The 15,461-nt window shown below is 37.3% G+C and overlaps 1 pseudogene; it reads left to right on the forward strand.

Moving 5' to 3' along the window:
• Positions 1–15,461, forward strand: part of LOC136833948 (disco-interacting protein 2-like) — a 123,421-nt pseudogene that overhangs the window by 52,063 nt on the left and 55,897 nt on the right.

Consider the following 15,461-nt stretch of genomic DNA (forward strand, 5'->3'; position numbering starts at 1 on the left):
TTTTCTTTGTTAACACCTCTTGTCATTGTTAGCTTCTTTTTTTAACACAACTTTCAAGTCCAGCTATTCATCTTTAACGCCATAGTTAGCCTACTAAGTTATTGCCCTAGTATGAAAACTGGTTAATATAAAACTAATGAAAGAGAAATATCTTGAAGCTCAAAGTTACACACCAAAAATATGTTGATACACGTCATTTTATACTGTAGGAAACTGCCTATGTGGAACTCGAGCAGTACTAGGCTACTCATGACATGAATTTGCCGGTACTTTCACCTCTGACGTTTGTAGACTATATCCTTCATTGCTAGTTAGATAACGGAACACCATCAGGTACAGGTAACGATGCCTTTGTTCCATGGAAAGTTCGATGAAGAAACGCTGAGATTAATTAGCAATTGTAATTTGATGAAGTCTTTCGCGTAGCTCGTACTGTAGTTTGCAGATGATGCCAGTAAGGGAAGCAGTCATTAACTTTCAGAGTTAAAGGATACATTCATTTGTTATATTTGTGAAGTATATGGCGGTTTTAGATTGTTTCTTATCGTACATTGTTATGGAACTTCGTTGGAACCCATGCGTGAATTTTTTCGCTTTTAGGCACTGCTTTAGTTTTTCACACTACCAGTTTGGATGGGTTGCTTAGAAAAACTTGTCTTATGGTATGTCTTGAGTATGTTGTAATATATTTTTCTTTCATTATTTTCATATTTCATGTACGTTCGTTTGATGATATTCACAAAATGTTGCGGAGAATTTCTTGCACTTTTCAGATTCTCGCTGATGATTTTCTCTTGAATGTGCATAGGAAAACTTTTATCACTCCTCAGCCATATTTTAACGAGATTGATCTCAACAGATTATTTCCGCTTCCTTCACTTGCATTCAGCATCCCCATCCTACTTCGATAAAGGAGAACTGGCATTTCAACCTTGGCTTCCATAGATATTGCAATCTTCATTGCAGTCTTTTGCGCACCACCTTGCCTCTTCTCTCTCACCTTACCACACTTTGTTACATTTTACTCACAGTTACCATGTAACTGGGAATCAGCTACTTTCATTCTTTCACCATTCATATGAATATTCATTGCTTCGTCTTCCGAGCTTCCATTTACTCTTCACAACCTTACTCGTGATGACATAGACCCCAACGTTCTCATCTTGCAAACGCCTAGGCTATGAGAGTTTCGGATCTTTTCTAGATAGTGCCCCTCAAGTGTTTTAACCCGTGTGTGCACCCACCATTGCGTTGAGGATTACCGTAAAATCATAAACAAAAGACTGTAACATCATAAAGATAATGACCCCAAGATATATTGGTCTAGATAACGACCCCGGAAACCCTTTGGGGTCACAATCTAGAAAAGATCCAGAGTTTCACTGTAGTGTCAGCCGTTTGTCGTCACTGTCCTTCAGTCCCAAACTTTCCACCTACACCTGTGTTCTTTCTCTTTAAGTTCTCGCAGCACTCCATCCATTAATGATATCAAACAGCCACAGAGACATGAAATGCCCTCGTCTCAGACCCAGTTCTACACCAACCCAGTCAGTGTTCTGCCTACGTGATCAAACACCATACATGCTCAACGCCCTGCAAGTTGCATCTCGTATCAAATCTGTCAAGCTTTTTATTAGTTCGTGTTTGCAAGTTTTCTCCCGCGCTCTCAACTTATCTCCCGGCGATTTCATAGTTTTGTTATTTGCCTTATATTACTTTGATCTTCATCTTATTTTTTTTTTTTTATCTAATTCGTCTTTCTTTATTTCTCTTTCATAAATTGTTCAGTATTTCTTTATTTCTTTCATAGTTTATACGCTTACTTCTCCTCCATAGTTTATTCTTGACCTTTCAGCGACCTTTTGACTTCTCAGCGACCTTTTGACTTCTCAGCGACCTATTTGTGTTGGGCTGCTTTCAAATTGCTACCTTACACCTTCCTTGGAATAACAAGTATGTTATGCCTTTATGATTCTTAGTATTCTTTAGCACCTGTACGCGAGCACAGCTAACGATTATTTCTTTCAACCAGTCCTGTGGAACAATACCTTGATCCAGACAAACCTTGCCCACCCTAGTTAGCCACTCGCTTATGCTCAGACCCACCGTATGCCACCTTTCATCCTCCACATTCAGTTGATTCTCAAAATCTCACTCCATCGGCCTAGGACTTTTTTCTCTTCAGACAGCGTATCTCCGCTTGTAACTGTTATTCCTAGATCGATTTGTTTTAAACTCGCACAGAATTTGGTGTTAAGATTGATTAAAGATGCATTATCAATGATTGCGTTTTATATTCTCATCATAGCAAACACCTCTGTCGTCATTCATGTATTTTCTAAAACATGGGAAACCCCTCATGTTTTACCAAACTATAAAAATGGTGATAAAGATAATGTTGGCGATTATAGACCCATCTCTCTATAGCCCATTTTCTCAAAAATACTTGAAAAAATACTAGTGAATTAGTTAATGTCTTATTTAAAAAAATAGACTTTTCAAATAACCAGCATGGCTTCAGGCGCAAAAATTAACAGAGACCGCCCCTTTTACGAGTAACTGACAAGCTCTGTCAAAATATTAGACGGGGTAAAATCTGTCTTTCGTTTTACTTGATCTTTCTAAGGCTTTTGATAGTAATATTCATTTAGACACGAGGTATTAATAGCGGAATGCTTGAAAGTAAATATTAGATCCCGCCGGTTTCTGAGCTGTGTACAGTTCCTCGTTGGACGGGTCGATATCGTTCTCGGCTAGCGCTTTGCTGGGCCTGCGTTCAATTCTCTAACCGGGCCGATGAAGAATTAAGAATTATTTCTGGTGATAGAAATTCATTTCTCGCTATAATATGGTTCGGATTCCACAATGTTGTAGGCCCCGTTGCTGGTGTGGTTCTTAGCCACGTAAAATAAGTCTACATCTTTCATGAGCTCGGAGCTGTTAATCAGCTCCTCAGTGGTCTGGTTAAACTAAGGTATACTTGAGCTGTGTACAGTAAGTGATCGTTATCAGTTGTTCAGGAAATAGATTTCTATTTAATGGAGTATCCCAAGGCTCCATCCTTGGTCCCATTCTTTTCGCAATTTGTGTAAATGGTCGATACGAAAGTGTAAAAAACTGTACACAGTACAATACTCAAGTAATTCTTTTACTCAAATAATTCGTACAGGAGAAATATATGACAACGGGGGCTTGGTTAAAACTAGCTGAAGATCCTTACAACGCAGGTTTTTTTTTTTTTTTTTTTTTTTTTAGATGGCCTTCTGATGAATGACAATAAGATTCATTGCATCTTTATATGTAGACAATATACAGTATATGTCGTGTCCCTTCAGAATTCCCAGTAATTCCTACTAAGTATGTAAAGAACTTGGGTATATAGCCTATATGGATAATTATTTGTCATAACATACATACAGACGAAATAGCTAATAAGGTTACTGGAACTTTACACAGCATGATTCGCCTCAAACACTGCATTTATTCTGGTAAACGGTTAATATCAAAATCCTGTAACACACTCATCTAAACTAGAAACCCTCGCCCTTCAATTCCGCCATTATGCCACAACTGGCTTCACATGCTCTCTACATTAACTTTCTGTGCATCATAACACAGTCGAGAATGCTTGCACATTATCATTTGCGCATAGTGCTTCTAACAACTGCTGAAGTAATCTACCTCATTGTGCTTCAGCCGTCACGAAGTAATCCGCCCACACATTTTAGCATAAGGTATTGAAGTTCTTAAACATTCAAGCGAATGAGCAAAGACAGAATGCCTATATACGGCCGTTTCAGCGACCCTAATACACGGCGCAACTCCAACTCGATCTGGCACCTTGTATTCAGTTGCAGAGATAGATCCAACAGCATTGCTTTTAGTATCTGCATTGAGAAATATAAAGAATCTTTGGCTGTGCGAGGTAGTTCTCGCTACCGGAGAATGGAACTGATCTTCAGGTAATCCTTGTGTGTTCGAGTCGGGTGAAATGCGGCGCATGGTAATTGAATCGATCCACCTGTTGACCTTTAGTGTTTCTAGCCGTCGTGTCACGTTGCCTTTCAACGGCAGTCCGTGACAGTCACATTGAACTGGAGTTGGTGTTGTTCTCCAAAGTTATATCATCTTTAATAGCAAATTATTACTCTTGGTTTATTTATTAGTAAAAATCACCATGTTATGTTTTTATTCCGTTTTCATTATCTGAGTATGGGGTGCTCTCCATCTTTCATTTGTTCAGTTTCCTTCCTATTTGATGATTATCATTCGCTTGGACACTTCAATCTGTTTATGGAATGGCTCGAGGTTGTCGCTAAAGTGGACTCATTTCATGGGCCGACTGTTAAATGAGCAGATTAGATCGTATTCATCATCTTCAATCAAAGAGGCTGAAGTAGTCGTTGGAAAGCTACGTCGCCCATATGGGTAGTCCGTCTGTTGTCTCTTCTAATGCGTCCCTCTTTTTTCTTTTAATTCAGCTGGAAGTTTCATCAAATTTCAAACAGTTTTTTCTGATCTAATTCTCATACTTGAATGTGCATCTTTTGACGTCTCTTCGTTTAATCGCGGACGGAAATTGCAAAAGAAAATGACTAGTTTTCTAATAAAAAAAAAGAGCTGGAAATGGAAAAAGAAAATATCTTGTGCTCTCACAACCCACTCACGGCAGAGATCAGAGGTTAATCACATGAAAGAAGAGAATGTTTATGATATGTTTTTTCCATGTTAATTAAAATGACCGTGACGTCACGGTGGCCTATTTTCGGAGGACAAAGAGGTGGTAATTTGCGAATCGTGTTATGGCTCGGCGTTCAGAGTCACCTCTGTCCACTGGGAGGTCATTTTAATTAGCAAATCAAACAAAAGTTACATCAATATTTTTTATGTATGTGCTTTGGCTGATACGAAAAAAACCGGTACGGTTGTTGTGTTCGAATGTGTTTTTTTTTTCCGTTAATTGTATAAGTAGAATTCAACTTTTATGTCTGTTGATAGCCTAAATCGCTGCTTCCTATGCAGACAACCCAAAAGGCATTGATTCGAATCCTGGCTGGGGTAGATGCACTAATATAAACTTCTATCTGGATACACGATATTCCCAAGGTAAAGTGAATTCATTGTTGATGGATATTGTTGGTTAATATTTTTTACGTGTGTAAAAAGTGACAAACTGTCATAAGTAGCCAAGAATTAAAAACTTTTAATCAGCTATCGTGGTGGAGATGTCTAGCCACGGAACCCTAAATTCGTCTGGAATATATACAACAGATTCGAAGTCGACTTATACTTTTCTAGTCGGCCGAATAGGTAAGTCTCTGTATCAGACTAAAGGCATAGGGTCGAATGCTGGCCTGGGCAGATGCACTAGTCAGTGTGATTCAGTTCAGGTGTAAGTTATTCCCAAATATATTTGCAGTGTCTGGTGAATATATATCCAATAATATATATATATATATATATATATATATATATATATATATATATATATATATATATATATATATATATATATATATATATATAATATATATATATGCTTAAAAATCACAGTAGATGCACGTGACTTCAGTGTATAAGCGAATCCCAGAAAAAAGGCAGGCAGAAGTTCAGTAGTACCCTTTTCACGTTTATTGACGCATCGTCAGTACGAATGAGACAAAAATATAAAGAAGGTTACAAAGTAAAACAAAAAGAACAAGAATACCAGATGGTCAGTTGTCAAAGGGTAATAAACAGAAAGTTAATCCAGGATAATCCCGGACCGAGCTGTCACAAACTGAACCTAAGACCACACACAGAAAGAAATATCAGTAGGTTACAAAATCCAAAACATGTTTAACCTTGAATACCAGATGGTTAATTGCCAGGGTTAAACAGAAAAGGTTAATCCACGGCAACAGTCACGCGGTCAAAAACTAATCCAAATATATGCTTAACCATAAGGCAAACGGCTTCTTACACATTCAAATTCAGAAAACATGTATATTAATTTTGCTTTTATATTTATCAACAAACTTTTTAATTATTAAAGCATCAAGTTTAAATAAAACCAAGACTTAAATTTAAACACTTTCATTATTTGAAATAAACAAGATTGATGATATTCCTTTTAACTGTGGCACGGGACTAAAGGTCTTGCTTACAGTTAATAGATGATCAAAATCATTGTACGAATAATGCATTCGATATTTGGCCAGTTTCTTATTGGTGTTGTTTGATTCTTGTGAAAGTGGTTTTAGTTTGTCCATAATATATTTTATCACATTTTTTACAAGGAATTTCATAGATGCAGCCAGAACATCTTTTAGGAGAATTTTTATCACTAAACTCTTAACATTAAAATTATATAAAAACAACATTTATGTTGAAAATCTTCAAAAATTTAGAATTTGTAAAACTTTCATCATACGATGCGTCAATAAACGTGAAAGCGCTTGGTAAATGAACTGCACTGTCTTTTTTCCTGTGGATTCGTTTATATGCTATATACTATTTGTATATAATTATATATATATATATATTATTCCGAGTATGTTTTTAATATATGTTTCTATTTTATTATATATATTTGAAAAATATATACTATAACGTCATATAAACATCAGCAGCCAATTACATACAACACCATATTATATATAATATATATATAATATATATATATCCTCGCACTAAAATATATATATTTGCTATATTGATAGAATATATACCTACAACTATATTATATATATATATATATATATATATATATATTATAGGTAGATAGGTATGACGGAAAATTTTATATTCAAAGAAACATCAGAGGGAAAGTAATTGTTGAACATAAGGTAGAATTATACCATTTCTTGGAAGGTAATCAGAATTTGTGTTGTCTTACAATTGAAAATGGACCTTGCTTGCAAGGTATGCTTTAAGGTCATTCGTCATATTGAAGAATATATCCCAAGAATATAAAATCTATCTTTCTCAAAATATTGTTATGTAGTTGCGTTATTAGTATAATGGTATAATGATATTTCAACAGAAATAGTATGAGTAATGAATGTTGTTTTTTTTTTAATTTTAAAACATAATGCGATTTCCCGAAATACCAGTGGGCTGTGGAAGGTCCTGTGTGTGAAATGCTAAGTAATTTATATTGAGTCAGAGATCATCTGAGTAGTATCATATTGTTCTCTTACCCCAGGTGGTTTTTTCAGCTTTTTCTATGCAAGTTAATTAGGCTTGCTTGTCCTTCTGTCGTCTGACGCCTTATTTTCTCTCAGTGAATTTCAGTTCCTCCTCATTGTCTTTTTATTTTTATTAATAATTATTCTTTGGTGAATCTTATTTTGGCTGTAGAAAATAGACTGATGTTCAGAGAACTATGAAATATGCTCGGTTTTTTTACCTTGTCAAGTAGTGATTTCATTAGGGGTTTAGTTATGTTTGTCATACTTGTCACCGACATACTGCATTGTGAAGTACTCCCTGTTGCAGTGTGCCTGTACCACATCTCAAGGAGTGTGGATCGGATGGATGCTCTCTCTCTCTCTCTCTCTCTCTCTCTCTCTCTCTCTCAAACATTTCGTGTCTTTCCTCGATTTACCAAGTCACCTAAATTAGCAAACGTTCTTTCTTGATTAAGGTGTTCAGCCTATGGTTTTTGGGAAAATGAAGTTACCCTAAAAGGATATGAACTGAGTCTGAGAGAAAGAAGCCAAGATTTGTCTTCAAGCTTTCCCCAGTACTTGGAGATAAGTAAAGTCTGTCTTGTTCTCTAAATTCAACGGTTTTTTCCTTGTTTTGGACTGAAGGTATTTCACTTATTTAGTACTGCAACAAAGTAGGTTAACATTGTACTGAATCGAAACTGGCAGCTGGTTCGATTGAGGCATGTGTTGATATCCCAGTGTCTTGGTATTGGTATTCAGTTCTGTTGACGAAGGTTCTTCAAGGGGGATTTCTCACATATGGAAACATGGCTCATTTATGTGGATGGACACATCTCGCTCATTTTTCAAGAAACTGGAATGAATTGTGTTTGGTAGCTTAATGAGTTATGGTTGAATAACATGATGATGGAATGTTGAACGCTTAATCTTAAAGTTTGTTTAAATACAAAGTCTTAATTTGTTATCTCTTTACAGGTGACATCACGCAGAAAGGATACGAGAAAAAGAAAGCAAGACTCCTCCAGCCCTATGTCACCAGAGACCCAAGTCAAGGTGAGGGCAAAACCAAAGTTCTCGTTTGTATCTGCCCCATTTTCTTCAGTAACGAGGTCTGACGGTTTTCATGATTTACTGATCATCCTAGTAACAGTTACTAATGAATATTCCACAAAAAGCACAAAAAAAGTTTGTAAGGATTTGTATTAAAAATACTTAGTTTGTTTTATAATCTAAATAGCTTCTTGAGTGCTTAGGCAAAGCTGATTGCTTTGCAAAGATTTCAAATTGTTTGCTTTTGTAAAGATTTCAAATCGTTTGTTTTCCCCAGATTGACAGATATAAATTTATAAACACATCTAAAAGTTTTAAAAATTTAGCCTGGTGAGAATCACTAATGAAAATTGTTTCTATATAAATTTCCCATCAAAGTTACTTTTAATACAGCTGTATATTAACTTCACACTTTCATCAGTCAACTTTAGTAGGTTAAGAGAGCCGGGAATCGGAACATTTCAACGTGTGGTTGTGTTACTATGGTGACTAGGAGGAGTTATATTCATGCACAGATTAAAGACGACCTCTTTTCAACGCGTTGTCAGCACCACAGCTGTTGTATTCCGATGTACATAAATCTCAAGCGTAGGGGCCGGGTAGTAAGCTTCACGGAATAGATTTGGTGTAGTTAGTTTGTGGCCTGTAACTATGAACGCTGCTCATTGCAAAGCAAACGTAGTGATGACAAGTGTCATATCTTGATGAAGGGTTAATTTGACTAAATATTTCAGTATACGGTGTCGAGGTTGCAGATATGATGGTGATGTGTACTTTGGAAGACTATTTTTGTCTGTGTGAATAAAGGCAATAAATCTTAGGTAAAATAAGTACTGTGTTTTTTGGTTTATATTATTCGTTCACATGTCTGCTCACAGGTCATTTGTGTACAGTACAATACGTATATTTGCACACACTACAAGTTTGTTCATTATATTATTTAAACTTTCGTTATACAGCCGACAACCATGTCTCCTCGTTGGTCTTAAAGTTCAGTAGCGGTAAGGTTAACTACATGACAATAGTGTAAAAATCAGTTTCCATAATCTTGTCAAGGCCTTTTCTAATGTTCCTAGTCCTTTGAAACTTTCAAGAGCTTGTGTGGAAAGATATAATTACGTAAGAGATTATTTTGTCCTCGAACGTCATTAAACAAAATCTGTCTTCTCTTGAGAGAGAGTAAAACGTTGAGCGAAAAACGAGCTCCCTAGGCAAATCGTTTGTTTGTAGGGGTGTCTTTCTTGTGAATGAGCCGCATTTTATTGCGGTCTTCATGTTAGTCAGACTGACTTCTCTCTCTTCTCTCTCTCTCAAAACCAGTAAGAATTGAGTTTGCATTTTTGTTGTCATTCCAGTTTCTGGCTGTATTGCTGTAAATTGTTCCTGTAGCTACTTTTGGATTGACCATAAGGTAAGTTCTCGTAAATTAGCGGGTCATTTCGTGTTTGACCTTGGGCGGGTAGGGCTGTCATTTTGCCTGTCCGATTGCGGCTGATCGTGTGTGACAGAGAATTTTTCTACACGTGCATTGTGTGTAACTGCTGTTCTAGTATGTGCTTGGTGAATTTGTCTCTTGAGCGATTACAAACGAGATCAGTTATGCTCTTTTCAAACGTGACGTTTTCGATGTTAGGTTTTTCTTTCGTTCCAATTACTCTTGTCTGTTGGTATCGTAGAATGATGCAGATGATGAGGAACTGAACTCAAGTTTAGGTATAATAATAATCAAAGTAGGTTTTGCCATTCACATATTCTCCGTTGTAGAGTTCAGTGGAACAGGAAACACGATTCCTTCATTTTGCTCAGGTTCGAAGACAGTGTGACCACCGAGAGAGAAGCCCTGCTTCTTAAAGGAACGGTTGTTAAAAAAAAAAAAAAAAAGTTCCAAGTTTTGCCAACAGAGGGAAAGGAATAGTCATCCAACTGTACGGTCGGAGGATGACTGATCTCCACAAGCCGTCAGGCCACTTAATCTAAATATGGCCTGAGGGTCACATAAGGCCGTCTGAAAGAAGGTCGTTGTTTTGGTGATTTGTAAGTATTTAGTGAATGCGCGCAGCAGCTATTTTCAGCTGTGTAGGATTGTTATGGACCTGACGCAACCAGAACTAATATGCCTTATTACTGTTAAATAAAACCTATGTCTTCCCAGAGCAAAATAGTCGAAAATCCTCGACACCCATTTCATCCATAGCACATTGTTGCCGTTGACGGGACGTGATTTTAGTTCTTCCACTTGAATATTTAGTATTGGCAGTTCTGTTGAGATCAAGTAAACTGGGTGAAAGTGAAATAGTTAACTTTTCTTTACACATTAAGTACCTAATTTGGACCAAATTAACAACGTTAATATTCGATCAGCCCTAAATAATAGGCAACGGGATATGAAACGAGATGAGGTTTTAATAATATATGAACGTTATAATGTGTGCAGTTTATACGTGTTGGTATATTCATGACTACCTAAATTGTTCCCGGGTATACTGAAATATTTAGCGGCAGCAAGCGAATAATAATGTGTAGCCTATGGTAAATATGAAATCTCAATAGTGTATAAAGGCCTTTATAAGTATATTAATAATAATAGCTTTTGTTCATAGGATATTGCTTTACTTTAGTAAGGTTTGTTAATGTTTATATTAGTACTTAACTGTAATTTGAGGTTTCCTGTGAACATTATTGATAATGAAACCCCCATAAGACAGTGCCAATTAAAATTCTCTCACTTGCAGCCCTTTCTTCTTTGAGAATTGTCTCCCCTTCCAAGTGGCAGCATTTTGATGGCCTGACCTGCCACTGCCCTCTTGGGAGAATGACGAGGCTACTCAACAACCACAACTGACCCCAACTCATTCCCCCTTCCCCTTTACCCTTTCCCCTTTCCCATTTCTGTCCCCCTTTCCTCCTCCATCTCCTACTCCTCCCATCCTCCAACGTCGTTACCGGGAAATGAGGCTTTAGCTTTCCAAATGCTCACTAATGAAATGGCTTTTGTTTCCATTACTAATGAGGATGTTTTAAACCTTATTAATCTTATCTAATATTGTTCTGCTTCCAAGGTGTGAGGTGACGCCCTTCTCTGTTCGAGTGCTTTTTCACTAATACGTAGAAGTGTCTTTCTTTACATGTGTACTTGCGTGTGTAAGTGAGTTTTATGTACTTGTAATAGACTGAAACTCATATATACTGAAAGCTAGCTATATTATACTGAAAGTTTTTTCTAAATATATTATTTATGATTAGGATTAAGTTATGTATATGTAATATAAATTATATATATACATATAATTTATATATATACATACACACGTATATATATAATATATATAATATATATATATATACACACATTCATTGTGTAGTCTTGCCATGCTTGATTTTAGACACTGACGACGTGAGCTGTGCCTGAATCTGTAGCATACGTTCTTCAGTATCATTAACTTCACTGTAAATATCTCCCGGTGGTTTATTTCCATTACTGCTCCGTGTGCCTAATCTCATTTTTCCTCCTTCGAGCGAAACTTGTTGATAATGATGTTATCCATTTTCCCGTTTCATTCTGCTGTTGAGAAAAAGATACTGCTATTACATGGGTTGTATAGTTTATGTATAACTGCTGTATATATTATATTCACAGTGCTGGTAGTGTTGGTCATTCCAAATAAATGCAGTTAACTGTAGTGTTCATTATTGTACAAGCTTTTCTTGCTTCCGTGAAGAAAGCCTGCTAATGTTTGCATATTTTGTTTTATGAAATGATTAACGTTCAATAGTGAAGACTTCAGTACTCGTCATGCACTGACCAAACGTGATTCCATTTAGCAGTTAGAATTTATTAGAATGAATCGTTCCATGGTGATTTGATCATTTGAAACTGCTGCTATTCTAGTTCTTTACAACAAGTTTCGTGCTTCTGATTATTTAACATTAGGGAAATCTTCAGCTTCTCTCTTTCAAGACACAAAAGCAACAGTAATACACCTCTGGGCCATACTGGAATATGCTTGAAATCACAGAGAAAGATTATTCCATTTTGAACGAGTAATCTACCTTGTATGGTAAATTGTTGCTCTCTCCAAATCATTCTTAACTATCAGGTGGTATGCAAAGCCTCAAATCTGTCGTCCAGGTTACGATTTACAGCTTTGCTACCCACGGAAGAATCACGTGTTTGGAGTGTGTAGTGGGTACCAACAGTTTTAGTTTAAACCTTGCCCTGTCATTCTGTTGGAAGATCATTGATTCAGCTGGTAATATATGAATGCACAAAATAATGTGTCAACAATTTCAACAAGAACAAGTTACAATTTCTAGTGAAAACTTCCATTAGCAGAAATGGAGCATCTTTCGCAGTGGTTTTGTGTAAATTAGAGAGAAGCTGAATGACCCAGAGTGTGTGTGTGTCTTTGATTGTGTGTTTGTGTGTGTGTGTGTTTGGCTGTGACTAACGCCTCTTCCTGCATGTGCTGCAGCAGCCTCCCACCATGCAGCACTGCATGCCCATCAGCAGAGCGGAGGTGCCAGCAGTCGCAGTCGACATGCGAACACCGCAGCGTCACCACTCACGAAAGGCGATACTTGTCAGGTACACCACACACACCCCCTCCTCTTCCTCCTCCCTCCCCTCCCATTTCCCTTCACCTGCACCATCATAGTCTCCTTGCACCATTGTGTACCTTGCTTGTCCTTGAAGAATCGGGAGACCTCGGTGTCCTTTCCATTCTGCTCACTCTGCCTGCAGTACGTAACCCAACTTGTCCGATTATGAAAGCCCGGTCAAGCTTCTTACCTGTAACCGTGGTTGCTATTAAATAATGACGGAAGATAACCATTGAATCCCATTTCATGCGATACAGTTTCATAGGTTCATAGGCACATTCCATCTCTTGGTTTCCGTGGGAGTGAGCTCCAGAATGACACTGTATTAATGGGAACACCTACTAGTAGATGGATGGCTTCCTTTATAATGTACTACAGTGTCCCTGTATTATGGTTTTGTATATCAGATTTATTATATATGAAGCATCATTTCAGATGTGTATAACAGGGTTTACAATAGGCAACAATGGGTTCATTCAAGACCTTCTAGGAGTGGTTCACTTGGTTTTCAGTATTGTTGGAGGTCGTATCCTCTGCTTATGTTTACTTCTGAGTGAACTACTAACCATACGCTCTAAACAGAAATTTTCATTAATTATCTGACCTCATCTTCGTGACTCACAGTAGACATTTTTTTTTTTTTTTTTTTTTTTGGTTTTGATGCTCGAACATGACTGCAGTTACATTGATAGTATATTTATTTGGGGAGGGTAGAAGACTTTTCTGTAGGAATTGCATTACTTTACTTCACCTGATATTACGTTATTAGTACTGCAGAAGCGAAACTGACCTATGGCAGCATGAAATGGAATTCTTGGTTGTCGGATCACCTTTTATGATAATGACAATGAGCATGCACTCCACTGTTGTCTGAACCCACAACTAATGTGCACCATGCCTGTTGTGTAAGTGTGCCTATGTATTCATTGTGTGTAGATGACCAACACACACTTTCACAATATATCACCGCTTGCTTACGTTCTCGCCGGTGGTGGTCGATGGTCGTGTTTCTCTCTCTCTCTCTCTCTCTCTCTCTCTCTCTCTCTCTCTCTCTCTCTCTCTCTCTCTCTCCAAAACCCCGACCCATTGAACCCATCCAGCGTCTCTCGCTATGTCATACATTCCTTTGTTTCATAATCATCTGGGCCCGAAGAGCTTCTTAAGGCGCGAGCAGCTGTGCGCAGCTGCTGTGGCCGTTCCCCCCGAGGAGGTTGGCTGCTCGTGCTGACGGAACTCGCTGACGACCAACTTCATCACTCATCATCATCATTATCATTCAGACTTCCTACTCGTTTCCTAGCGTCCAGATGTTTAATTTCCTCTTTTGTCATATTTTGCAGACTTTTGTCCCCTTACTCATTTTTATGTCATGTTTTTATGATTGGCACTTTTAGGTGGTTTCTTTGTTTTATGGGGATTTTAATATTACTTTATGGATTTTATTTTTAGATTTAAGTTTCTTTTCCGTTTACTGTCTCGATGCCATCGCCAAGCCTCTATTTTCCATTCCCATTCTATATGTTTTTGCCTCTTTTCATGAAACGCATGCGTTCTAAGTAACTTCATTTTCGATCTGTTATACTAATCTTTTCTCAATAGATAGATTCAGATTTAATATGATTATCCCAAGAGACTTCCGCACATTATTTTGTTTGAGCCTTTTTTACATTGGAAATATTGATCTGTTTATCACAATGTTCCATTTACTATGTTGGGTTTTTTTAATGTTTTGTTTTGTTTTTTCTTATCTCAAGAGCTATGTCGGTTAAAAACCTCATTTTCATATTTTACCTGTTTGCATTTCATATAATTTTTTTATTTCCTGACATTTGATATTGTTTAAACCCTGTCCATATCTTCCGAGATAACCTTTTAGAGTTAATTCATTCAGCTCTTTTTCGTTCTGACTAGACTTTCCCCTCATAATGGATTATAACTAGTTGTGGACTTGTATTTATTGCTCAGATCTTGTATTTATCGCCCAAATTTTTCACTAACAAACTTTGCACGTTAGGAATTTTATATGATCGTTTTTTTACCCGGAATAAAACTTCCACCTCTCTCTCTCTCTCTCTCTCTCTCTCTCTCTCTCTCTCTCTCTCTCTCTCTCTCTCTCTCTCTCTCTCTCTCTCTCTCTCTCTCTCTCTCTCTCTCTCGTAATATAGGACAAGTGATTGATTAGTATTCTGTTAGTGATGTAACACCTTGTTCGAGTAGAATGAGCTTTGGCTCTTGAAAGTATACATGGGTTATGAATAAAGGGGATTATCAACTTGTAGGTTAATAAACTTCGATGGCAGGCAAAAGAGTTTACTAATGACTCAAAAGGTCCTGATTAAGATTTAATTCCACTGGAATGGCAGTGCTTCATTTTAAATGGCCTCATTACGTACAATGTGTTACATTGAATATCTTTTAAATATCTTGCTTAATTTGTAGCTGTATAATGTGACTTCCTGCTTGGTCTTATCGTGCAGATGCCCGGCGTAGCATTTCTTAAATCTTCCCTTAGAGGCGATTGGTTCAGTATGGCATCCAACCTTTATTTAACCCCCACCCGCCAACCTCCCTTCCAGTCCCTGTAACTCAACGCTTCTTCTTCTACAGTACAATTGGCAGTCTTGTAATAATCCCCATCCTTGCCCTCCCTCGCCTCGT

The sequence above is a fragment of the Macrobrachium rosenbergii genome, chromosome 52 (assembly GCF_040412425.1).
Source record: "Macrobrachium rosenbergii isolate ZJJX-2024 chromosome 52, ASM4041242v1, whole genome shotgun sequence".
NCBI lineage: Eukaryota > Metazoa > Arthropoda > Malacostraca > Decapoda > Palaemonidae > Macrobrachium > Macrobrachium rosenbergii.